The sequence below is a fragment of the Heptranchias perlo genome, chromosome 19 (assembly GCF_035084215.1).
Source record: "Heptranchias perlo isolate sHepPer1 chromosome 19, sHepPer1.hap1, whole genome shotgun sequence".
Classification (NCBI taxonomy): domain Eukaryota; kingdom Metazoa; phylum Chordata; class Chondrichthyes; order Hexanchiformes; family Hexanchidae; genus Heptranchias; species Heptranchias perlo.
This window is the reverse complement of record NC_090343.1, coordinates 31,531,585-31,557,515: the sequence shown is the minus strand read 5'-3', so window position 1 is coordinate 31,557,515 and position 25,931 is coordinate 31,531,585. Positions and strand designations below refer to the sequence as shown.

Sequence of the window (25,931 nt, the reverse complement as noted above, 5' to 3'; positions counted from 1 at the left end):
CAACACATGGGAGGCTGCAGCAGCAGAGGCAAGGGGTGTGTGTGTTCGACCCTCAAGTCAAGTGTTAGCACCAGGAGGGCAGTGAGTGGCAACAGCAAGGAGTGAGTGTCCATCTCGGCCTTGGAGTGGCTCCATAGTAAAAATCAAAAACCATGATGTGGGCTTCAAACTGCAACAAAAGTAACTTGCATTTATATAGCGACTTTAACGTGGCAAAATGTTCCAAGGTGCTTTACAGGAGCGTAATGGGGCAAAAATTGATACCGAGCCAAAGGAGGAGATATTAGGGCAGGTGACTAGAAGCTTGGTCAAAGAGGTCGGCTTTAAGGGGCACCTTAAAGGAGGAGCGAGGTGGAGAGGTTTAGGGAGGGAATTCCAGAGCTGAGGGTCTAGACGGCTGAATGCACGGTCTCCAATGGTGGGGCGAAGGAAGTGGGGGTGCACAAGAGGCCACAGTTGGAGTTCTCTGAGGGTTGTAGAGCTGGAGGAGATTACAGAGATAGGGAGGGGAGAGGCCATGAAGGGATTTGAACATGATGATTGAGGCGTTGGTGGAGCGGGAGCCGGAGCCAATGTAGGTCAGTGAGCACAGGGGTGAACGGGATGTGGTGCGAGTTAGGACACAGGCAGCAGAGTTTTGGATGACCTCAAGTTTATGGAGGGTGGAAGGTAGGAGGCCAGCAAATTCTACTTGTGAGTAGTGCCACAGAAAATCTAATTTGGAAAAATAAAAAACTTAGCAGTATATTGTATGTAAGTTGCTGACAAATTTGAGGTCTGTTATTGGCCTTTTGTGTATTAGATGTTTTATTTATTTTCAGGCCTCCTGCCCAGTGGAAACGAGACAGCAGTGCTTGAAAATGGTGGAGTATCACCTACTGCTCAGTTGCTGCCATCACTGTGGGAGTTGTAAAGGCAGAGTGGTTTAGGGAGATAATTCCCAAGCATGTAGTATATGTGGCTGAAGACACAGTGCTGATGGTGGGGCATAAGGTAGGGGGAATGCAGAAGAGTAGTCAGTAGAATGGAGAGTTTTGCAGGTGAGGGAGGTATGTAGCACTGGAGGAAGTTTTGGGGATATAGATGGGCAAGGCCATGGAGGGATTTAAATATGAGGATGAGACTTTTAAATTTAAGGTATTAGGGGACTGGGAGCCGTTGCAGGTCAGCAAGGATAGTGGGGCTGGGTGCAGGATATGATATGGGCAGCAGAAGTTTGGATGAGCTGAAGTTAGCGGAGGGTTCAGCATGGGAGGCTGACCAGTAGAGCATTAGAATAGTTCAGTCTAGAGGTGACAAATGCATTAAAGGCAGTTTCAATGACACATGGGCTGAAGAAGGGGCAGAGGCAGACAATGTTATGGAGGTGGCAGTGGCAGTCTTTATGATGGAGTCAGAAGCTCAGTTTGGGATCAAATAGGAGACTGAGGTTGTGAACAGTTTGGTTCAACCTGAGACAGTGTCCAGAGACGGAGTTGGTGGCGAGGGTATGGAGTTTGTGGTGGCAGCCAAAGATGACTCATCTTCCCAATGTTCAATGGAGGAAATTGCGACTTGTCCAAGATTAGATGTCAGCCGAATAGTCTGGTAGTACAGAGGCAGTGGAGGCATTGAGGTGGTGGAGGTAGAGCTGGTGTACATGTGGAACCTGACTCTATGTCTTCGAATGATGTCACAAAGGGGCAGCGTGTAGATGAGGAAGAGGAGGGGACTGAGGATGACTCATTGAGGGACTCCCAAGGTGACAGTTTGGGGATGGCAAGAGAAGCCATTGGTAGAAATGATCTAGTTACGATTCAATAGGTAACCATAGAAACTAGTGAGGTTGGGCCCACTAAGTTGGAAAATGGAGGAGAGGCATTGAAGGATGATGACATGGTCAACCATGCCAAAGGCTGCAGAGAGGTCAAGGAGAGCGAGGAGGGAAAACACACTACAGTCATAAAGGAACGTTGTCATTATTTTAGTTAGGACCATTTCAATACTGTGGGAAGTACAGAAACTTGATTGGAGGGATTCAGACAGAGAATTGTGGGAGAGATGGGCATGGATCTGGGCAGTAACAACATGTTCAAGGCCTATAGAGCAGAAAAGGAGGTTGGAAATGGGTTGGGAGTTTGCAATGATAGGGGTTTAGGATAGGTTGTTTGAGAAATGGAGTGACGATGGCAGTTTTGAAAGGGAGGGGGACAGTGCGTATCGAGAGGGAACCATTTAAAATATTGGCTAGCAGGCACCACAAAAATTCTGCCTGGCCATTAAAGAGATTAAGACAGCTACATGATCTGGCCATTACAAAATAACACTAGTTCTGCAGCCTGAGACATTAATGCTATTTAACAGTGGTACAACAGACACAACATACTAGCTACATTTTTATACTTGGGTAGCACACAGTAGACTTCAGTTCCATTGTGGTGGGGCAGTTACTCTTTTTTTTAAATAATTCTTTCATCTGATAATAATGATATCCACCATACAAAACTACTTCCCACTGCTACTGGTAATGGCTGACTACTGCAAAGAACAGAATAGGAAACTGTGCTCAGTGAGCAGAATTGTACTCAGACTAAGTTACCATTTTTAGAAATATATTGCAGTGATAAAGAGCAGTATATTCTATGTTAGTGAGAAAAAATAACTTATAGTAAGTGGAAAACTTTAAAGAGTCCGAAGGAAACAGGAAAATTCTGCTCATGGGGTGGAGAGGCTGATATTTCTGTCTTTGCTAATTTTAGCAATAAAGTTTTCAGTGAGTAAAAAGTGATGTCCTTTACACTTGACTGTCCCCAAATCAGACTTACTTAGCAGTGATACCTAGAGGGAACTATTAGGAATTAAATAGTTTGAGATTATTAACTTTAATATCTACTTTTTACTCATGTTTACTTTTTTTGCTGACATTAATGAGGGCAGGAATGTGTTTTATTTATTCTTTAGGTGCAGGGGACACTGGCAAGGTGATGGTGTTCCCACGATGATGTTAGGTGGGGTAATGCAAAATCTTGGTGCAGCAATAAGGAAAAAATGGGGAAATATGTCAAAGCCAGGGTGGGGTTTCTTGGAGGGGAAGTTGATGGTCCCATAAAATTGTTCTTCTTATCCTTCTTGGTGCCACTACATTTGAAACCATTTAATTTTAGTGAATTTTTACCATATAAGTGTTAGCCTGTCAACCCCAGCCAAGGTGGAGAACCCTGTCCAGATCAATGCTACAAAATGGTGCTTCATCTAGCATCCTGCCATAGGGAAGCACTTGAATGAGTGACATAGCCAATCACCGAGAGGATTGCTCAAACTTTCAAGACATGGGGCAGGATTTTAAAAGGGAAAAATGGGTGGGGGGGGGGGGGCAATCAAAATCGCTGTTTAAGGGAGCGGGCAGACATCCTGGCTGGAACTCATACATTTTTGAATGAAACTCAGGCAAATCTGTCAGTCACCAGGAAGTCCCACCTCCACTTAAATCCTGCGGGCCGATAATTAAAGGGACAAATGTACCTCATTGAGGTAGTTTATTATTTGTGTATTGAACACTTAAAAAGATTACCTGGGTGGCTTTCCCATAGCTTCTGATTCACGCCTGGTGAAACCAGGCGGAAAGGGCCGGATCAGTGAAAAATAAACTAAATAAATTAAATAAAATTACATTTCCCATTATAAAAAAAAGTAAGGAAACATACCTTAAAAACGATGTTGCCTGGACCCCCATCCTCCACCCCCCCTCCCCCCGATCTCTGATCTCTAATATCTCCACTCTGATCCCGATGTTTAATGTCTCCACTCTAATCTTTGTTCCCACAACCCCCGCCCCCCCCACCAATCGCTATCCTAACTGCCGATGAGGTCTCTCACTCTCTCTCTCTTTCTTCCCTCCCCCACCCTTGGACGTGCAGCTCATGTCAGCCAGCCTGTCAATCAGGAAAAGGCTTTGAATGGCCTCATTTTTCTACTTCCCTTCCGGGTTTTTCACTCGCAAATCACCCCCCCCCCCCACCTCTCCCCGGACTCTTCCCGCCAGCTTATTAAAATCCTGCCCATGGTATCTAAGGATGTGAACCAAATAACATCTGGGAGGGAGAGCTTACTTCATGCTTTAGCTACTGACAAGTAAAATGAGTGCAATGTAAAGTGGGTACGTTTGAGCAGTATTTAATCCTCCCTGATTACATTCCATTAAATCAACTACCAGCTAATACCACTATAAATATTTTAATTAGCAATTATATATTTAAACCTACCATCCCTTTTTTAATTATTATATTTGACTGAATGTAATTAAAAGACCCAATTTACCATAACTTCACCTACAAACTGAAGATGTGAATGTGCAGTGACTTGTTAGGTTTGGTAGCTATATAGAATGACGATTAGAGTTTGTTCCTTTTGCAAACACAGACTCGGACACGTCTCAAAAGGGTGGAGTGTAAGAGACTGTGCGTCTTCTAGCTAACAGGAAATCTGGTTGAAACTGATCTTAGATGACAAATCATTGATTCATTCATTGTAATATAAGACTCATCCCAATTTATACTGATAAAACAAACAATAAACACAGGTATCTGATTTTGGTCTTATTCCTTCAGTATTACATTTATGTTTTGCTCTTAGTGAAATTCATAACACTTGCGAAATTCCTGGAACTTTTTAAATACTGGTTATTACAAAGTAGAATTGAAAAATATATGAAAAATCGATGATCAAAAATGTTTCTTTTAATACTGGTAGATCTCCGATGACATTGCACATGGACAGTCAAGACCAAGAGTAGTCTTTAGGTGAGAAATAATTTGACCAGGGTGCGCATACTTATTTCAATTCCCATTTTAAAGTCATACATGGTCTTTTTCTTTTAATATAATATTTGATTTTATATTATTTATAGTTAAATAGCAAAATTTACAGCAGTTTGGAAAGGAAGAGTTGGTTAGCGTGTAGGAGATTCTTAGCAGTACAGGTTGAGGATCTGGAAGACACAAAACTGAGGCACTACAGTGCTGCCACTAGCGGGAAGGTGTAATTATAGTGTGACATCTTTATACTAACGGTTTGTATTATAAATGTTGAATTTATAATGAAAGTGAGCGTAGGTGCAAGATTTTTAACACATTTTAGATGTTCTGCACCCCTGTTATTAGATTTAACACTTTTGTCTCTGATAGACTCATTTTTATAAACTGTTTTTAGGTGACCCAGTGACGTTTTCTTATTGTTTTTAAAACATTCTGTGATTAAAACTTTCAATTTAATTTCCTAAGTAATGGTACATTGTTTGTGATCTATCTTAATTTCATTTTTTTGTGGGGAATAACTCTACTCTGAGTTTTTTACACTGTTTATTGTCTGACACTTTCAATTGAGCCAACTTTTTAGAGTTTACGTTAAAAAAATTAATAGACGACAATAAATACTTGCTATTTGCATCAGTTTCCATGAAAAGTATCTTTCCATCTCTTTGCTGGAGGTTTTTTCCTTCCCATACCCACCACCAAGTTTTCAAATGTTTCTCAATTCAATTTGTAGTATCCAGCATTTAAAATTGACAGGAATTTCACGAGTGTTGCAGGCTATGATTTTCAATAGATGTCAAAGGTAATACGTGCAGTATTATCTACATGGTAATTTACTGCCAATGACTTCAGTCATCTAATGGCAAATCATATAAAATTGTGCTAATTTATCACTTCAGCATTAGAAACAAACCACTTGACTTTTTTTAATGAGTCTGTCATTCCTTCTACCTAATCAGGAAGCCAAACTTTCAAGAATTCATAAGTTTTAATCACAGAATTTTAAAAATAAGAGTTTCCCACAAAAGAAAATATCTTTCGGGTGTTTGCGAAGAAAGCGCTAAATCAAATTTCTCTGGGATATAAACGAACATATGTAAAACATTTTAATGACTTTAAATGGTGGTTCAACTATAAATGGCAGACATTGAACACTGGGGGAAAACTGCCAAGGGTGGAGTCATAGCTCACAAAAATGAATTTTAAATACAACGCATATAATGTGCAGTAACTTCAACCATGAACTGAAGGAGTGATTTGATATAATTTATTATGCCCAGATATTTAACACCTATACGCTGTGGATAAGAATGCCACATTATATTGCACTTGTATTATTCACTGCTCTTGGATGTGCAGTTCATAAATCTGAAGAGAAACAGAGTTCAAAGTCTAATGTCTAATTTGAAAATGTCTGTTTACAGATCAGTATCATTCCCAAACCATAAATTCAATGTTGATATTTCACAGATGATTGAATTAATTCTCAAAACGCCATTGCCTTTTCTGGTAATGAACTATTCTGTTTCCTGATAAGGATTTTAAAAAATATATGATTCAGAAGAGATGTAAAGTATTTGAAATTTTGCTTTGTTATAGCATTTTTATATAGAATCATAGAAAATTTACACCACAGAAGGAGGCCATTCAACCCATCGAGTCCGCGCCGGCCGAAAATGAGCCACCCAGCCTAATCCCACTTTCCAGCACTTGGTCCGTAGCCTTGTAGGTTACGGCACTTCAGGTGCACATCCAGGTACTTTTTAAATGAGTTTAGGGTTTCTGCCTCTTGACCACCCTTTCAGGCAGTGAGTTCCAGACCCCTACCACCCTCTGGGTGAAAAGAAATTTCCTCAGCTCCCCTCTAATCCTTCTATCAAACACCTTAAATCTATGCCCCCTGGTTATTGACCTCACTGCTAAGGAAAATAGGTCCTTCCTATCCACCCTATAATTTTGTACACCTCAATTAAATCACCCCTCAGCCTTCTCTGTTCCAAAGAGAACAACCCCAGCCTATCCAATCCTTCCTCGTAGCTAAAATTCTCCAGTCCTGGCAACAACCTCGTAATTCTCCTCTGTACCCTCTCTAGTACAATTACAGCCTGTAATGTGGTGACCAGAACTGTACACAGTACTCAAGCTGTGGCCGAACCAGTGTTTTATACAGTTCCTGTTTTTACACTGCTCTCACATTCTATGCCTCGGCTAATAAAGGAAAGTATTTCATATGCCGCCTTAACCACCTTATCTACCTGTCCTGCTACCTTCAGGGATCTGTGGACGTGCACTCCAAGGTCCCTCTGTTCCTCTACACCTTTCAGTATCCTCCCATTTATTGTGTATTCCCTTGACATGTTTGCCCACCACAAATGCATTACCTCACACTTCTCCGGATTGAATTCCATTGGTCATTTTTCTGCCCACCTGACCAGTCCATTGATAACCTTCCTGCAGTCTACAGCTTTCCTCCTCACTATCGACCACATGGCCAATTTTTGTATCATCTGCAAGCTTCTTAATCATGCATTTAAGTCCAAATCATTAATATATTTCACAAAAAGCAAAGGACCTAGTACTGAGCCCTGCGGAACCCCACTGGTAACAGCCTTCCAATCACAAAAACACCTGTCGACCATTACGCTTTGCTTCCTGCCACTGAGCCAATTTTAGATCCAACTTGCCACTCTCCCTTAGATCCCATGGGTTTGTACTTTTTAGACCAGTCTGCCATGCGGGACCTTGTCAAAAGCCTTGCTAAAATCCATGTAGACTATATCAAATCCACTACCCTCATCGACCCTCCTTGTTACCTCCTCAAAAAATTCAATCAAGTTAGTCAGACATGACCTTCCCTTAACAAATCCATGCTGACTGTCCTTGATTACTCCGTGCCTGTCTAAGTGACAGTTTACCCTGTCCCTCAGAATTGATTCCAATGATTTGCCCACCACCGAGGCTCGGCTGACTGGCTTGTAATTACTCGGTCAATCCCTTGCTCCCTTTTTAAACAATGGTACAACGTTAGCAGTCCTCCAATTCTCCGGCACCATGCCTGTATCCAGTGAGGATTGGAAAATGATGGTCAGAGCCTCCGCCATTTCCTCCCTTGCTTCTTTTAACAGCGTGGGATACATTTCATCCGGCCCTGGTGATTTATCTATTTTCAAAGATATTAATCCCCTTAATACTTCCTTTCTCACTATGTTTATCCCATCCAATATTTTACACTCCTCCTCCTTAACTACAATGTCTGCATCGTCCCTCTCTTTTGTGAAGACAGATGCAAAGTATTCACTAAGAACCATACCAACATCTTCCCCCTCCACACATAGGTTACCTTTTTGGTCTCTAATAGGCCCTACTCTTTCCTTATTTATATGAAGGCATGTAAAATAAACCATTGATTTCCATGCCTTTTGCATCTCACCAATTTCCCTCAATGTATGTAGCCAGTCACCATTCAGAAATTTAAAAATGGTAAATTTCTCACATGATTTGTTTCCCATCATCTCCTGTTTCAATTTATGGATAGTTCTATTTTTCTGTGGAAACTGTTGGTCAGTGTCCTGGAATGCAGTCAAAGGTATTTTACAATAGTACAAGGATAATGAAGCTTTAGTTGCATGAATAATATTTATACAAAACCAGGAAAGATGTGTTTAATTTAATGGAAGATATCAAACTCTACTTGAGCATCACACGTGATGTGTCTCCTCCAAACGACTGAGGTAGGACTTATTTATTTAAATAAAGTCCTCACTCAACTGTGGTCTTTTTTTACTGGTCTGGCATTATTTAGATACAGCTTACCGATTTGTCCCAGACAACCTAATTCCAGCAGTGAAAAACCACTTGCCTGGGATGCACAGGTAATTCCCAATTCTTTCTTTCCTTTGCTTTCCGTTGCAAAAGATGGTGCTTTTCTAATTAGGGATTTTGTTGAAAGAGTTGGAAGAGTGTCACCCTGCAGTTGGTGGTGCTTTTCCTGACCTCGGAGGGTTTCATGCTGACACTTGGTATCTCAAATGGAAAGTTTTCAGTCCTCCAGTGCAAAAATCACTTGATAAAATTTTAAAAAGTGAAAAACAAGAGGTTGAAGCTAGGGATTCCTTTTACCTCTCCTCCTTCTCCTTTAAGACCCTCCTTAAAACCCACCACTTTGACCAAGCTTTTGGTCACCCCTCCTAACTTCTATTTTGGCTGTGTCCATTTATTTCTGATTACACCTTTGTGAAGCGCCTTGGGAAGTTTTGCTATGTTAAAGACGCTATATAAATGCAGTTATATTGGAGACTTTGCTATTCCATACATTCCAATAGTCCTGCAAGGTGACAAAGCTCATGTTTTTAATCTACATATCTTCCAAATTAGATCTGTGTAATTTAAAGTCTCCAGTCTAGCACATGCCCATACTTTCACTTTTCAAAGGGTGTCACACCTCAAATGTGATTTCAGAAGCATCATACCTCATAAGTGTCACCCTTCCCCAGGGCGAACCATCTCGATTGGCTCAGATAATCATAACCAAAAGTAGCGAAAAGTGAGGAACGAATAACCAGCAGAAAACCAGGTCCGTATTTTTCAATAATAATATAGTGTGCACATTTTCATCATGTGATATATTGGTTGGGCAAACTGTTGTCATGTTTAGGTTTCAGTAGAACAGAGATAAATATCAGAAACTACACCACCAGTTTGGGACTAGCCATGATCAATGCAACAGGAGACCTGCTGACAGATTATAATTTAGATGTAAAAAAATATAGGGGCTGACTTGATGGGAGCACAGAAAGAAACTGGCCGCATTATTAGGGTGGAATGCTCCTCTAATCAGAAATGACTTCCTTCAGTCAAGACAGACCGTGGGTGGAATTGTCAGTTGAAGATCCACCCTATCAGCTACCCTGGCTATCTGAAGTACAGGAAATTTAAATTGACAAATATAACTAGCTGGAAAGCAGCCATCCAGCAAAATTTACCAGCTAGACCACCAGTGAACTGTAACCACTCAGGAAAATAGGCTTCATCATATATATAATTGTTGAGGTCTGCTGTGTGCAGATGTGAGGAAAATCAGGCAGGGAGCCATTCTGTTAGCTCTCTGCCAGCTGACATTAATTCTGGGATTTCCCACTGGAAGTGATGTCAGGTGCCCAAACATGGGCAAACATATAATAGACGCAAATGATGGGATGGCTTATTTATTACCATTTGCATCCTAAAAACATTCCTGGTATTCAGTGTTGCTATGGGCCACGAGAGAGCTTTAAAGCTGAAATGGCTTCTTTGACAAAGGCAAAGTGGGAATTTTGAAAACTTTAAACTTTTCAAAAAATGTTTATGAGCAAAAATTATGGGCTGGAAATTGCGCTGAGCGGTGCACGCATGTTGCCCACCACTCATACGTAGCTAACTCACCCATAAACTCTACATGGGCTTCTGGGTGCCAACTTGCTGCAAGAAGTGCAGCGGTCTTTCCCGGGCTTTTCTGAGCTGTGAGAGGATAAAAGGATCTCTCTGTCCCCTCCACCAAACAACTTGAAGCAAGCTACGCTGTGAGAACCAGGAAGTGAAGCTTATTCACAAACCGCGCAAACTAACAAGAAGTAAGTGCCAGACAAGATTAGTAAATGTACTATAAAATCAGATAGAGAAAGCGAAATAAAGAGAGGATAAGATTAAAAGACTGGGATAAAAGAGACAAAGAAAAAGTTTTTTAAAAATATCCAAAAACAGTTAAAATCGGGAGGAATGCGACTCCACATTTTTAGAAGTTAATTTTCAGTGCCAAAGAGGTGGTTTGGCAATTATTAATACTTACAATGCGGTTAAAAGTTATGTTCCTGCAGCATTGCCAACTACGCAATGTTGTGGCAAGTTGCTGCAGCAACGTCCCTTCCCCCACCTGAGGCGCATGGCTCAGTGATGCTGTAAGTGGCGTCACGAACTGCTTCGAATACATTAATTACTTTGATCCTGGGAAATTAGCCAGGGTCAGGGATGCAGGCAAAGGGTGGTCAGAAGTCCTGCCCTGTTGCAGATGTGCTACCATGGTGGCAAAAAGAATGTTTTGCCAGTGTTCTGAGACCATGGAATACATTGCCAGAGTTAGTGATTGAAGCAGAGACCATGACAAAATTTAAGAATAAGTTACATAGGTAGTTGAACGAAAGAGGAATAAAGGAATATGAGAACAGGGTGAACACCAGAGATTAGGACTACTGCTTTTGTGAAGGACAAACACCAACACGGACTGGTTGGGCCGAACGGCCTGTTTCTGTGTTGTAATTCTTTAAAAGAATCTAAACCCCAAAACCAAAGTACTATCAAATTCACTCAGCAGCATCCTCTACTACTTAGCATCTATACACATGTCAACCTACCAAAAGCTGACACAGCTTCAAAACACTGGCAACTCAAGAATGGTTCAGACATGTGAAAACAAGTAGCTACAAGAGCTCTGTAACTTGAGCGGTAGATATACATAGCATTCTTACATTCATATATTCGAGAGGAGAAAAACATAAGTGCATGAAAACCTCAAGGAAAAATCTACATACTGGAGGTAGAAGATTGGAGGAGCTTTTCCAGGGACATGGGGGGTTAAATTCACACCAGACAAGTGCCAGTCAGTGACTATCTCCAACAAGGGAGAGAGTCTAACCACCACCACCTCCCCCCCCCCCCCCACCTTGACATTCAACGGCGTTACCATCGCTGAATCCCCTACCATCAACATCTTGTGGGTCATCATTGACCAGAAACTTAACTGGACGAGTCACATAAATACTGTGGCTACAAGAGCAGGTCAGAGGCTGGGTATTCTGCAGCGAGTGACTCACCTCCTGACTCCCCAAAGCCTTTCCACCATCTACAAGGCACAAGTCAGGAGTGTGATGGAATACTGTCCACTTGCCTGGATGAGGGCAGCTCCATCAACACTCAAGAAGCTCAACGTCATCCAGGACAAAGCAGCCCGCTTGATTGGCACCCCATCCACCACCCTAAACATTCACTCCCTTCACCACCGGCACACCGTGGCTACAGTGTGTACCATCCACAGGATGCACTGCAGCAACTCACCAAGGCTTCTTCGACAGCACCTCCCAAACCCACAACCTCTACCACCTAGAAGGACAAGGGCAGTAGGCACATGGGAACAGCACCACTTGCACGTTCCCCTCCAAGTCACACATCATCCCGACTTGGAAATATATCGCCGTTCCTTCATCGTCGCTGGGTCAAAATCCTGGAACTCCTTTCCTAACAGCACTGTGGGAGAACCTTCACCACACGGACTGCAACGGTTCAAGAAGGCGGCTCACTACCACCTTAGGGATGGGCGATAAATGCTGACCTTGCCAGCAACACCCACATCCCATGAACGAATAAAAAAAAATTGGATAAGGCCTGATACCGGGCGAGGGGGCCGCGGTGCGCGGTTAACCCGCACCCAGTGTTACCGATGCAGGCAGCACGTGAGATTCGTGCTGCAATCTCATTTCCATGATTTCCTCATGCAGCCAGCATTACCCGTGCTGTTGAGTGGCTGCACGCATCAGCAGGAAGCCTGATGTGGGGCGTGGCCAGCACTAGGTAAAGGCAGCCTGCACCTCTTAAAGGGGAGGTGCCCTGTTAATGGAAGTAGTGCAGGATGACCGGCAGAATGGCTGGAGAGGCAAGAGAGCGTGCCCCAAGGTTCTCTGACAGCGCACTGGAGGCCTTAGTGGAGGGAGTGCAGGAACCGCGAGCCATCCTGTACCCGCAGGGTGGCAGGAGACCCTCCAGACACCAACTGTGGAGGCAGTGGGAGGAAGTGGCCGCGGAGGTGAATGGTAGGAGTATAGCACCACGCAAGTGGATGCAGTGCCGGAAAAAGTTCAATGATTTGACACGATTGGTCAAGGTGAGTGAATGCAACTGTCGATTGGAACATCCTACCAACTGCACCACCCACCAACAAACTCTGTCCATCAGTACGCAACGCTGCATTTTGGATGCTGCATCTCGCCCTCACATAGTGGCACACTTACAATCTATACACCTACCACTCAGGTTACACACACTGGCAGCTATTCAACCATGAAAGGCAAATCACCCAAACACATTGCAGGACACTCACTGACACGCTTCCCTCCAAATTGCAGGAGAAGGTGGCGCATGACAGTCAGCAGCCCAAAAGACCTGAGGGAGGACAGGCACGCCTACACGTTCTCACCCCCCTGGAGGAGACCGTTCCGTGCATCATTGGGCGGGACATCACTGCAGTTGTGGCCGCTGGCGGTGCTGGAGGTCCCGACAAAGGGGGTCTCCGCATACCTAATCCTCCTTCTCGTTTCCCACATCTCCCTCGTCCCACAATATTTTCTGATGCACATGCTGCAGATGGTGGCAGCACGCACGCCTTACTTGCTCCTCTCTCAGCTCCATAACTCAACCCGTCTCCCTTAGTCATTGCAGGTACCCAAGAACTGGAGTCGGCACAGTCTGAGGAGGAGGAGCAGACATAGATAACGAAGCCGCACCGTCGCTCGATCTGACACTCTCACCCACCAGCTCAGATACTGACACTGCACGTAGTATGGAGGCTAGGTTAGAGGAGGGATCTGCACGTGGTGAAACACCGGGCACAAGTGCGCAGGAGCCGGGCCGGGTGGAACGGATACCACAGGTGCCAGCTCACCGGAGGCCACGGTCGCTCACTAGTTCTGCTGCCAAGGGGTCAGATGAGGACTTTGATGGGCCAGACTACAGATGACGGCTGATGGGCGAACACCACCAAATGCTCGGTGCACTGGAAAACCTGCGCGAAAGCCTACGCACGATGTCAAGGGGCATGGAGGAGTCCACCTCGGACTTGACACAGGGCTTTGTGCAGAGCTTGGAGCCCATCCTTACCCACATGGAATGGGTGGTCAGCTTCACCAGCACACATGTGGAACCCACCATGATGCACTGTCTGATGACCCATGTCGTGGCTTCCATTGCAGCACAAAGCGATATCATCAAAGGTCTACATGCTTCAGTTGGAGCTGAGACAGCTGCGGTGGCAGCTCAGACTGTTGCTTTGGAAGTGCAGACTACTGCTATCATGGCTCTGGGCACCGCTGTGGAACGGGGCTTCCAGGGCATCACAGCACTCCAGCAATCTGTTCTCCAGCTGATCACCAGGATTGCTGAGGTGCCGCCCCGTGCGAGTGTCAGTGGCGCCATGGCAGTCGAACCTGCTGTCCTCTCTCTGGATGACAGCATTTTTGCTTCCACCCTTGCCACTCCACCAGTGCCCTTGCTGTTGCCTGACAGCCAGCCAGGCCAGGCTGCTGCAGCCCAGGCTGAGATGGTACAGTCTGAAGCCGAGCCCTCCCAGCCCATAACTGCTCGAGGTCCTCCTCCACGGCTATCTGCATGCTCCTCAATTGAAGGTCAGCAGCCTTCTACCACCCATGCTCCAGCCACTGGGGATGCACCTCGTAGGAGCACTAGGAAAGGTAAAGGCACACGAACAACAGGCACTGATGGAATGCACAAGGGTGAATAGTCTAATATTTGATACTTGAGTAAATGTGTTACATTATAAATTTGGATTTGAAGTCGCAGTTGGTGGTGGATTTTCTTTATGCGATGAGCTGCGGGAGGAAGCAATTGGTAATCATACAGAGGGCGATTTGATGGTCATTTAGGAGAGGACAGGTGGGGAGTGTAGGACAGTTGTTGACTCGGGAGGTGTCGTTGAGGTTAGTGATATCGCTCATGAATAAGGTGAGCACGCAGAGCCCTGGGAGACAGGGCCTGTGCACCTTGTTGCCTCCTTGCATCTTCCTCCACTTCCTCCTCACTCTCCTCCCCCTCCTCATCAGCCTCATCCACCTCATCCTCTGGCTCAGATTCTCACCAGATAGGCGGTGGCAAGGGCTGCTCCCTCATAGGTTGTGCAGCGTGCAGCATACAATGTCGAATCTTGACACCCGCTCAGTGGAGTATGTCAGGGCTTCACCAGAACGGTCCAGGCAGTGGAAGCGTTGCTTTAGGAGGCCTATGGTGTGCTCGTGTGGCCACATGGCTCTCATTGTGTGCCTACTCTGCACGTGTGCGTCTGTGCCTGACTGCAGTCATGAACCATCTCATGAGGGACTAGCCCTGGTCACCCAGTAACCAGCCTTTGACTTGCCGTGCTGGTGCAAAGATAGTTGGGACGTTGGACTGCCGCATAACGATGGCATTGTGACTGCTGCCAGGGTAGCAGGCATTGACCCGCATGATGCGCTATGTGTGGTCATCATGCTGAGGTAAAAGTATTATTCCTTGAAGGCCTTCATTGGATATGGCCTCTTACTCAGAGCCCTGCACCACCTCCTCCTCCTTTTCCTCCTCCCTCTCCTTGCAGCGGGACCCACTCTGCGTGGCCTCTCTGCATCCTCCCAGTTGTGTTCTATGCCCAGTGGCCACCCTAGCAGGTCGCCCATGGTTGCCAGGAATTGTTCAGCACATTTGTAAATGCCACCAACAGTAATGCAGGACCTGCCAAACCACTCTTTATATACTATAGCAGCTCTATCCAAGTATAGGAAGCTTCAACAAACATATACAATTGTACCAGCAGCCAGAAGCAATAATTCCCCCACTAACCTGCAACACCTGCATGATCCCTTTAAATAGAGCTGGTGGTCCTCCTCCAGGCTGTCTCAGACATGTTCAGCTGTTCGTGGTTAAGACTGTGTGTTGGCTGGAGCATTGAATGCCAAAATGGTGTCTATCCCTTTAAATCAGCTTTGCACATTGATCTAACACATATTCTTCTTACTTTACATGATGCCGGTGTTCACTATCTGTGCTTGCGCGAACCCCTTTACCAAAATGGCGTCCGCGCACGTCTCACTAGAAGTGTGCTCGCGCATTCAGGATACCATTTTGGGACCTTAGGAGGCCGTTCTCACGTGCTACGTGGCCGAATTTCTAGCCCATGCTCCGATCAAATTTCTGAATTTTTACATTAGAAATAATGCAGTCTGGTTACGTTTAAGCCGTTTATACTTCACAATTCATAAATTTTCATTCTAAAAATAAGTGACATACGGATTTTCAACAGACCATTATCACAATAATACTGCAAGTACCCTAACATCTGGCGCTGCTGTCGCTAATTTAAACATGCAGATGCATGGGGCATGATTTTAGCTGAGAGCGCATCCGTAGATATTCGCGTGGGGAACCCAGAATCCAAATGAGTGCGTTGCAATCTGCGATCAGAACTCAATTGAAGGTAAGTATTTGTGCTTCTGGGATTGCCAGTCACCAGGCAGCCAGATTGACAGGCTGGCTGTTTGTAGGGAGGGAAAAGAGCCGCGAATCGGAGAGGAGGGAGGGAGGGAGGGCGAGATCATGGGCTGTGGAAGAAACTGGAGAGGTGGGGGAAGGTGGACGACATCGGGTGGTCCAGCATCGGTGGGGGGTGGGGTCGACCATCAGGGTGATCGGCCGATCGCAGGGGTCCGATCACGGCAGGTGAGCTTGTCGGGCCTGGATGAAGCACTCCTCCTCCTTCTGGCCCACAAGCAGTGCAATAAAGGCACTCACCTCATGGATCTGGCCCTTCCCGCCTGCTTTCACCTGATGTGATGGGAATTTCTAATACAGAAAAAATTAAGTGCCTCAACTATTGCAATGACGTACATTGCCCCTTTAAGTATCAGCCTGCCGGCTTTAAGTGGGGACGGGACTTTCGGGTTTCTGCGCGCATCCAAACACGCCTGGGTCAAACCCAAAAGTGGGCGTATTGGATCCCGGATGCGGTCCCGCTCCAAACTATTTTTTTACTGCCCATCTGCCCCCAACTCACCTGTTCTTGGGGGTTAAAATTACCCCCATGCAGTCTGTCTAAATACAGCTTGCAACACTTCAGATACTCCAGGGGTGAAAAGCTCCTGCAGAGATGACAGACAGGCCCCAAATGGGCGCTGTTTGGCTGAGGGGGGTGGGGGGGTGATGAAATACCTGGAGGAGAGGCAGAGACGTTGCAGCAGTCGGATATAAAACCTGCTGCTGCTTAGAGGGACAATGCCGACACAGGGGGAAGCTGGCAACATGGGAGACAGACTGAAGAAATAAGCAGAAAGCTTTAGGGAGTTCTTCTAAAGGAGTTAAAGAGGAGGAGGAGGAGGAGGGGTCTGGACACCTGCCGATAATGTGGTACATTCTCTGCGGAATGAGGTGGTTGTGTCAATGGGTGTCTTCTCCTTGAACCCCAGGACTCTTTTGCAGTGCAGAAAAAAGTTTAACAACTCACTAGAGCAACCAAAGTAAGTTACCTACTTCCCCTGATCTTTTTGCAGCCTCTTTTTATATGTGTGGAATTCCTTCATTCATTACCCTCACGATGCCCGAGGAGTCAGAGCTAAAAGTGAGATCTGACAGTGGGGAAAGGAGACTAAACAGAAGTCATCTCCTAGTTTCTGAGCTTGGGGACTCAGACCACGGGGTTCCTGCTCTAAAAGGAAGGATGCTGGATGGGCATCACTGTCACATGGAGGCACTGGACCATCTCCGAGGACCTGAGACAGGTGGCAGAGGTCATGGCCAGAGTCCAATGCCATCCTCAAGGCCAATATCTGAGACAGATTCAACATAGTGCAGCAGTATCTGGAATGAGTGGTGGCATCACAAACATCTGCTTTCATCTCCCTGACAGAAATGCCTCCAGGCCAGTCAGTGCATCCAAACTGGGTGCCTTGACCACTGGTATTCAGTCCTCGAGAAATTGATTGGAGAGAACGATGGAAATCAGCTTTCCAGAGCTTTGGAACACCATCCCTCAGGGCCTACAGTATCTAACTGATGCCATCAGATCTGCCCACCCGCAGATCAGTTGATGCTCAGATCCAGGACCCAACACAAATGGCATAGCTAGAATACATTTTCATAATGCCATCCTCGCTCATGATGACAGTGCATGGCGAGGACAAGATCTGGCAAAGCTGTGGTATGTCCCATGATCTACTAGCCTGCTAACACTCACTATATAGGTGCACGGATGAATAATTGCCACATGAGTGAGATACTGAAGGGTGACTGGCACTGATGGAACTGTACATGTGATGAATTAATATCTTCCAAAAAAAGGGGATTGTAAAATTGTCAAAGATGCTCCCTCCCTCCATACCCCAGACTGCATTGAACTGTACGGAAAAATATACTGTGAAATTATTTTACTGTTGAAATAGAAACTAGGCCAAAATTAATTAAGAAGATCATTATACCTCTTATGTTAATCTGTGATATTTTTGAAAAAGTGCTGGAGTTCTATACAGTTGTATCCACTGAGTAACAATGTTTCCAGAGAATGAAAATCACAAATTAAGGATGTTCAGGAGAAAAACACAGTTTGGGGCAGCTGTGTTTACCAGAGTTGTTTTACGTTAGCACTTCCACAGCTGTAATGCGTAGTCACTAACAATCAGTTATTAACATGCTCCAATGAAGTACACTCACTTCCTTGTGGGGAATTTGCTGAGGACAAGTAAACAGAATGGAATGAAGCATGTGGAAAATTAAAGGAAAGCAGTAAAGAATTATAGTTCACCAGTGTAAACTTCCCGTACAGTAGCTGCTTCAAATGCCTGATAAGTCACCTGGTGTTGGTGCCTGTTTGGGGGAGGGGGGTCGGCAGATTGCGCGTGGGGGTGAGGGGGCGGGGGGGAATGGGCAGATTGCGTGTGGGGGGGATTTCACATTTACCGATTTAACCACCCCCTCCTCCCCACCGCTGCCCGTCGTGGTGGGGGTGGGGTTAAACTTACCTCCAATGTTTCCTATTTTAATGTAAAAGCAGTTCATTACTTTGTGGAAGATAATTTAGAATATCATTAAAGATCTCTTTTCCCAGCTACCTCAGTGGTTAAGCATGGATTGATTTGGTATTGAGTCATGTGAGTAAGACCAATTCATGCCAATAAATAAAACCCCTCATTTTAACAGACATAGAGTGGGTGCACTTTTAACCTACCTGCCTGGTGGAAACCAGGTAGCTAGGCAGTTAAAATCGTCTAAGTTATTTACTCGTCCTGGAGCTGCTGGGAGCCAAGAGGCGGCAAGGACTCCTCCCTCCCCACCTGCCTTCTAAACCGGTGAGGTCCATTTTAACATACGCATGCCTTGTCTTGATGATGCCATCAGGACCCGACTGCAATTTTTACTACTCGGCCTGAACGGGAAGCGACAATGAGTTTCCTGCCAGGCGAAGAGGAACGGGGCCAGAAGAGGCCTAAAAATGTAACTTTAAAAATTATTTTTTTAACTTTCCTTGTGAGGCAAAGAGGTGCAGGAGCACTCCTCCAGGCCTCACAAGGAACGCTTAGGCCTCCCCCTGCCATGGTCCCCAAAAGTCTGTGTTTGCTGGGTCATTGATAGTTTGATAGATTTTTGTTGGGTAAGGGTATCAATGGCTATGGAGCAAGTTGAGCTACAGGTTAGCCATGGTCTAACTGAATGATGGAACAGGCTCGAGGAGCTGAATGGCCTAATCCTGCTCCTATGTTTCTGCATCCACTATGCTGCTCAAGGATTTCCTGGAGAATGGGTATGACTGGGCTTGCACTGCAATAATAGCCAGATAGACGTTAATTTAAAAAATGATAAAATTGTGGTGACGTTGTGAGTTGGAGCAATAGACCTGGTGCTGTGGAACGTTCAGATATAGGTTTGTCTTGTTTGCCGCCTAACCTCCCAGTTTCAGTTACATTGTTGTAGGGAAGAGCTGAGTAGACCTTTGGTGCTTTTCTATGGGGAGGGAAATAAATTTAAAGGGAGAGTTATCTCAAGACCACTCCTGTGCACCCCCTAGCAGCTGTTTCTACAGTGATAGAGGCAGATGCTTTGGACCAAGCATTGACCAACCCTTTCAGATGCAGGAGGTGTCTGACTTGGACAGATCAGATGGGGATGGAAAAAAAACAGAGAATAACATACTCTACAAAAATCCAATTAAATTGCTTTCCTCTGCCCATTCTAGTACAATGCACTGAACAGCAACAATTTGTGTTTATTTTGCACCTTTAATATAGAATAACTTCTTTAGACACTTCACAGAGGTGTGAAGAAAGTGGATGCCGAGCCAAAGAAGGAGCGATTAGGAGGGAAGACCAAAAGCTTGGTCAGAGTTGGGTTTTAAGGAGGGTAGTCTTAAAGGAAGAGAGGGAGGTGGAGAGATGGAGGGGTTTAGGTGAGAATTCCAGGGAGTGGAATATTGATAGCCAATGGTGGGTTGAAGGAAGGAGATTATACACAAGAGGCCGGAGTCAAAGGAATGGAAAGTAGGCCTAGGAAGAGGGGTGGCTGTTAGAGATATTGAAAGGCAAGGCCATGAAGGGATTTAACGGGAAGGACATGAATCCTAAATTTGAGGCATATGGGGGACCATAGAATGTTATAGCACAAAAGGAGGCTATTCGGCCCATTGTGCCTGTGCCGGTGAGCCATTGTAGGTTAGCAAGGACAGGAGTGATGAGTGGGATTGGTCCAGGACATTTTATAAACAGAGTTTTGGATGATCTGGCGATTATAAAGGGAGGAGGATGGGAGGCCAGCAAGGAGATAATTGGACTAAGCAAGTATAGTCGAAAAAGTATATGTGGGTTTTAGCGGCAGATTGGCTGAGGTAGAGGTGGAGGTGGGTGATATTACGGAAATGGAAGTAGACGTTCTGTGTGACGAAGAAGATATGGGGTCAGAAACTCAGCTTGGGATCAAATAGGACATTGAGGTTGCAAGCAATCTGGTTCAACTTGAGACAGTGCCCAGGTAAAGGGTTGGAGTTGGTGGCGAGCGGATGGTGTTTGTGGCAATGACTTTGATCATCCCACTATTTAGCTGGAGAAAGTTAAGACTCGTCCAAGACTGGATGTCAGACTAGTTATCTGACAATGCAGAGGTTGAGAGAGGTGGTGGGAGAGGTTGAGAGAGGTGGTGGGAGAGGTTGAGAGAGGTGGTGGGAGAGGTTGAGCTGGGTGTCATCGGCTTATATGTGAAAGCTGACCCCATGTAAACGGATGATATGGCTAAGGAGCAGCATGCAGATGTCTAAGAGGCAGGGTCAAGGTTGGGTTGGTTCCTTGGGGACCCTGAGGGGGTGGAAAGAAAAGCCATTGCTAGAGATGCTGTGGGCTGTGGCTGTGATTGGATAGATAAGTGTTGAACCAAGCAAAGGCAGTCCCATTGACCCAGACAATGGAGGAGAGGCAAAATGAGTTATAATGTGATGTAGGATAGAATGGATTGGAAAACATGATCAATATCACAGATTGAACTGATAATTCACGGAACTGGAAGCCAGCAAGACAGTGAGACTCAATTAAAGCATGAACATTTGATTCCCTCATTTATTTAATCACTTTTAAAAATCTCAATAGTTTTTTTTGTTGTAACATATATAAGCTCTCTGCATTGTGGATGTATCTTATCTGGATAACAGGGCTTCCTTTACTGGCAAATTGTGTAAAGTTAAGTTTAAAATAAAACCAATTATTAGCTGTGGCGAGATATTGTCTTCGGATTAGATTGATCTGATTTTAATCTTAACTGGCACTAGTGGGAAAGTCAACTGCAACTCTATACCTTGGTGCTAGTGTACCATACGAACAATGATGGACAGGAAAAGACCCTCTGGTCCATCCAGCCTGTCCCATACAATTGCAATGCAACTCCACACCCCATCCAAAACTATGTGATCTCCTGAGAGAGGCGAAAAAACAGATAAAAGCCCAGGCCAATTTGGGAGAACAAAATCTGGGACTTTCCTCTCTGATCCCCTTAAACGATCAAAACTAGTCCAGGAGGCCACCCTGGCCATGGCCCTGGCCCATATTATCCTGGCTTAAATACGGTATTGGCAGCCATTGATACCATATGTAAATTAGGTACAAATGCAGTTAGCATTGCTCTATGACACTCCAATCATTATATTAGTATAGGTGTCCTGGCCAGTGGAGATAGGTCCATGGGGAAAGAAGGAGTCTTTTTCATTTGTAAAAGAACTACAGCAGAATCCAGTTGTAGTGGTTAATTTGCCAAGTAAATCAATGACCACTATAGCTGGTTGAATAACATAGACAATTTATGATGTCTAGAAAGAAATAACTTGTATTTTAAGTTGTGCCTTTCATGACCTCAGGATGTTACAAAGTGCTTCACAACCAATGAAGTGCTTTTTTTAAAAGTGTAGTCACTGTTATAGAGTAGAGAGTTATACAGCACGGATAGAGGCCCTTCGGCCCATCGTGTCCGTGCCGGCCATCAGCCCTGTCTACTCTAATCCCATATTTCAGCATTTGGTCCGTAGCCTTGTATGCTATGGCATTTCAAGTGCTCATCCAAATGCTTCTTGAATGTTGTGAGGGTTCCTGCCTCCACAACCCTTTCAGACAGTGAGTTCCAGACTCCAACCACCCTCTGGGTGAAAAAGTTCTTTCTAAAATCCCCTCTAAACCTCCCGCCTTTTACCTTGAATCTATGTCCCCTTGTTGTAATGAATGGAAACAAGGCAGCCAATTTGCACACAGTGAGGTCCCACAAACAGCAATAAGTTAATGACCAGATAATCTGTTTTTAATGTTGGTTGAGAGATAAATATTGGCCAGGTCACCAGGAGAACTCCCTTCCTCTTCTTTGAATAGTGCTGAGGGATGAGGCCTCGGTTTAACATCTCATCTGAAAGATGCCACACTCCCTCAGTGCTGCTCTGAAGTGCCAGCCTGGATTACGTGCACAAATCTCTGGAGTGGGGCTTGAACTCATGACCTTCTCACTCAGCGGTGAGAGTGTTACCACTGAACCATGCTGATTAAAACTCACTGGCACTTTAAACGGTGAATTAATCAGCTACTCACCTTCTCCTCTTAGACTTTCCTTATTTACGCTGTCAGATATGTTTTTGGGACATTTCAGCTGAGCGATGATAAAACCCCAAAATCCTGTACAAGTCAAACTCTATAGAATGTCACCCATAGGGTGGTGAGTTATGACAGATCTGCCACTTGTATGAAAGATCTATTACACTCAGGAGCTATAGCTGCAACTGAATTATGATGGTCTTTTGCACAAATGAAGAAGTAGCTGGAAGTCATCACTGGTGAGATATTCTGCTAATTTTATGGGAATGTGGATACCAGTACAGGGTTAAAGGTGACTCTAATGTAAATTCCATACCTGACAGCACACCTTTAAATTCTGACAGCTGATAAGCCTGCCTTTTAAAGAAACATTGTCATCCTTTTTGGAAGGTTTTTAAGAAGGTGCATTTCACAGAACTGCCTCAATCCACTCCAAAGGCACTGTTTCCCTAGCTGCTATTTTGGTCACCAGGAAAGTTTGTGCTATAATATCTGCAATCTTGTACCAAGGAAGGTGAATGTGTTGGCAATTTATAAAGGGAGATGGAAGGATAACCCAGGGAAGTATAGATCTTTAAGTTTGACATCAGTGATGCGTAAAATAATTGAAAGCAATCTGAAAGAGACACTAGTGAAGCATCTTGAGAAATATAATGTGATAACAAATAGTCAACAAGACATTAAATCTGGTAGATCTTGCTTGACAAATATACTAAAATTCTTTGAGGATATAACAGAGTTGGTTAACAAGAGAACTAGTGATTTAATTTGCCTGGACTTTAATAAAGCCTTTGACAGAGTATTACGTAGGAGATTACAAGGTGAAAAGGCACAAAATAGAAGGGAAGCTTTTGTAGCGGATAATTAACTGGCTGAGTCAGAGAATACAAAGGATAATTGTTAAGGGACCAGCATCAATGTGGAAGGAGCTGACAGGAAGGGTGCCCAGGGATTGGTTCTAGGCATATTGTTCTTAATGTATATTAGTGACTTGGAGCAAGGAGCAATAACTAAGCTGACCATGTCTGCTGCTGATATCAAATTGGAAGGAGTCACCAATAGTTGGGAGCCAATGCACCAATTGCAGAGGATCTGGATAGGTTACACAATTGGGCCAAAAAGTGGGAGATGTTTAATGTAAAAATATGCAAAGTCATGAAGCTGGGGAAGGGAAGTAAACAGTGGGAGTATAAAATAAATGGGAACCAACTATCCAATAGAAAGGGTGAGTATTGAAGGTCATCTCTCTCCTTTTTTAGCATATGTTTGTATGTAATGTGCACATGATGTGCAATGTTTGGAGATAGAGTTTTCACAGGGCTATTTTAATTTGTTTCATAGATGTTTGCATTTTTGAAATCAGTTATAGTCTGCCACACAGTGAGATGGATAAGTTGCATCACCAGTTGAACTATTGCACATCTGTTTACAAACATCTGTTGAGTTGACACACTAACATTACCCTTTAAAATCCAGTGTTCAGAACCTCCAAATCTGTACTTCTTTTAAAAAGATTGTTTAAATGATAGTCACCCTGACGAACTGTTGCAGCTGGTGATGTTGAGTTGAACAGAGCGCAAGGGTTGTAGCTGAAATCCAACCCAGGACATTTCAGTGGAACAGTCCACCAAGAGCTGGGCAGCATTACAGGTCTGACATTAAAAATGACCTGTATTCAGGTCAGGACTTGAAACCATTTATTGTTTGTCAGAATTTAACAAGTTTGCTTTATATTTAATTAATTAGGAATTTACTTTTAGTGGGAGAGTTATTGCAAGTGCAAGTAATCATTGCGATTACTTACCCTCATTGTGAAATATTACATATTACCCCATGTACAAGTTAACTCGTCCAGAGGTAGCATTCAAGTAGTTGACATTAGTGAAAGGGTTAAAACATAAAGATCTATGCCACTAGGTTTGCAGCATATACTATGAGGATCCCATCCCGTCCCACTGATGCAGTTTTGCTACTAAGTATATTAGTGATAGTTCATCTCAGTGTTTGAGACTTAGTGACTTGGTCCGTGTTCAAACACAAGCATGCATTCAGTTTCTTGCCCTGTTTTATTGGCACAGATACACTGTTGTACATCTGGGAGTGATCAGCAGAACTGAAAAAAAAAGATATTTTCTTTGGACTTGCTGTAAGAAAACAAAAATTCAAAAGTAAAACAATTTAAAATGCTTATTTTATGTGACAGCTGTTACACTCCTTGTGATTTAAAAATGCTATATAATTCTGATATCCATATATATTAGTTTAATAATATAGTAACCTAAAGTTATAAAGTGGAAAAGGGACCGGAAACTCTTTACTTGAGTAATTTGCCAAGGATCTGCCTTGTGGGCACTTTTTGGGATAATGTTCCGTTTTTTTTGTCTGAGCGCTTCTGTGAAGCACCTTGGGATGTTTTTCCATGTTAAAGGTGCTATGTAAATGAAAGTTGTTTATGATAAATTTGGGAGTGGATGATCTGGCATGACTCAGGTTGATCCCAGTTCACACAAAGTTGTTCATGTAATTCACAGCCAATGGCAAACCTATTTGGATTGCCCACCAGTTTTGTGTGTATGTGCATCACTAAACAGTCACACTGGTGTCCGGCATAATGATATCTTTATGCTCTGATGCCCTGAACAAAGTGTGAGTATGCAGGATGTGGTTAAAGTCGAGTGAAGATTATTGCTTTATGTTAAAATAGAATGTGAAACCCACTGCAGTGACAGACCCAATGAAACAGAAAATGTAAAGAGCAGGCCAGCAGATTGAATGCAATTATCCTCACTGGTATCTTGGAATGGACCACCTTCCACCTACACCCTGGAGGAAACTACAGAAGATCACTTGGCAGCATCAATATAGTCAACTGCAAATCTTATTTTGCAGGGTATCTGGAGCAGCAAAGGAAGGGTACAGATGAAGCAGAGAGACTCTGAAGGTCTCTGGTTATTGTTATGCTATCTTAACTATGAAGACGCCACTCAAATTCCCTTTGTATTTGGAAGAGATATCATTGTCCTTTATGGGGAGCAAGAGAGAGATCAGCATAATTTTTGTCATCATGCACAAGTGACAAAATGATGTTTTCATTGTAATGATTTTGCTGTAACCATGCATGAGTTCATTGAATCGCATTTACAATTACAGGTAGAAACAATGCTAATACATTTTATTTTGCAATAGATCTTCAAGAACTGGGTCCCTTTTTGGAAATCTATCAAGTAACCAAGGCAGTGAATTTATACTGCATTACATT

The 25,931-nt window shown here is 44.1% G+C and overlaps 1 long non-coding RNA gene across 1 annotated transcript in view; it reads left to right on the top strand.

Moving 5' to 3' along the window:
- The window catches only part of LOC137335473 (uncharacterized), a 121,156-nt gene that overhangs the window by 90,075 nt on the left and 5,150 nt on the right, over window positions 1–25,931 (top strand). Inside the window, exon 3 of the long non-coding RNA XR_010966426.1 lies at window positions 25,859–25,931. This is a non-coding gene — a long non-coding RNA (uncharacterized lncRNA). The remainder of the gene's footprint in view (window positions 1–25,858) is intronic.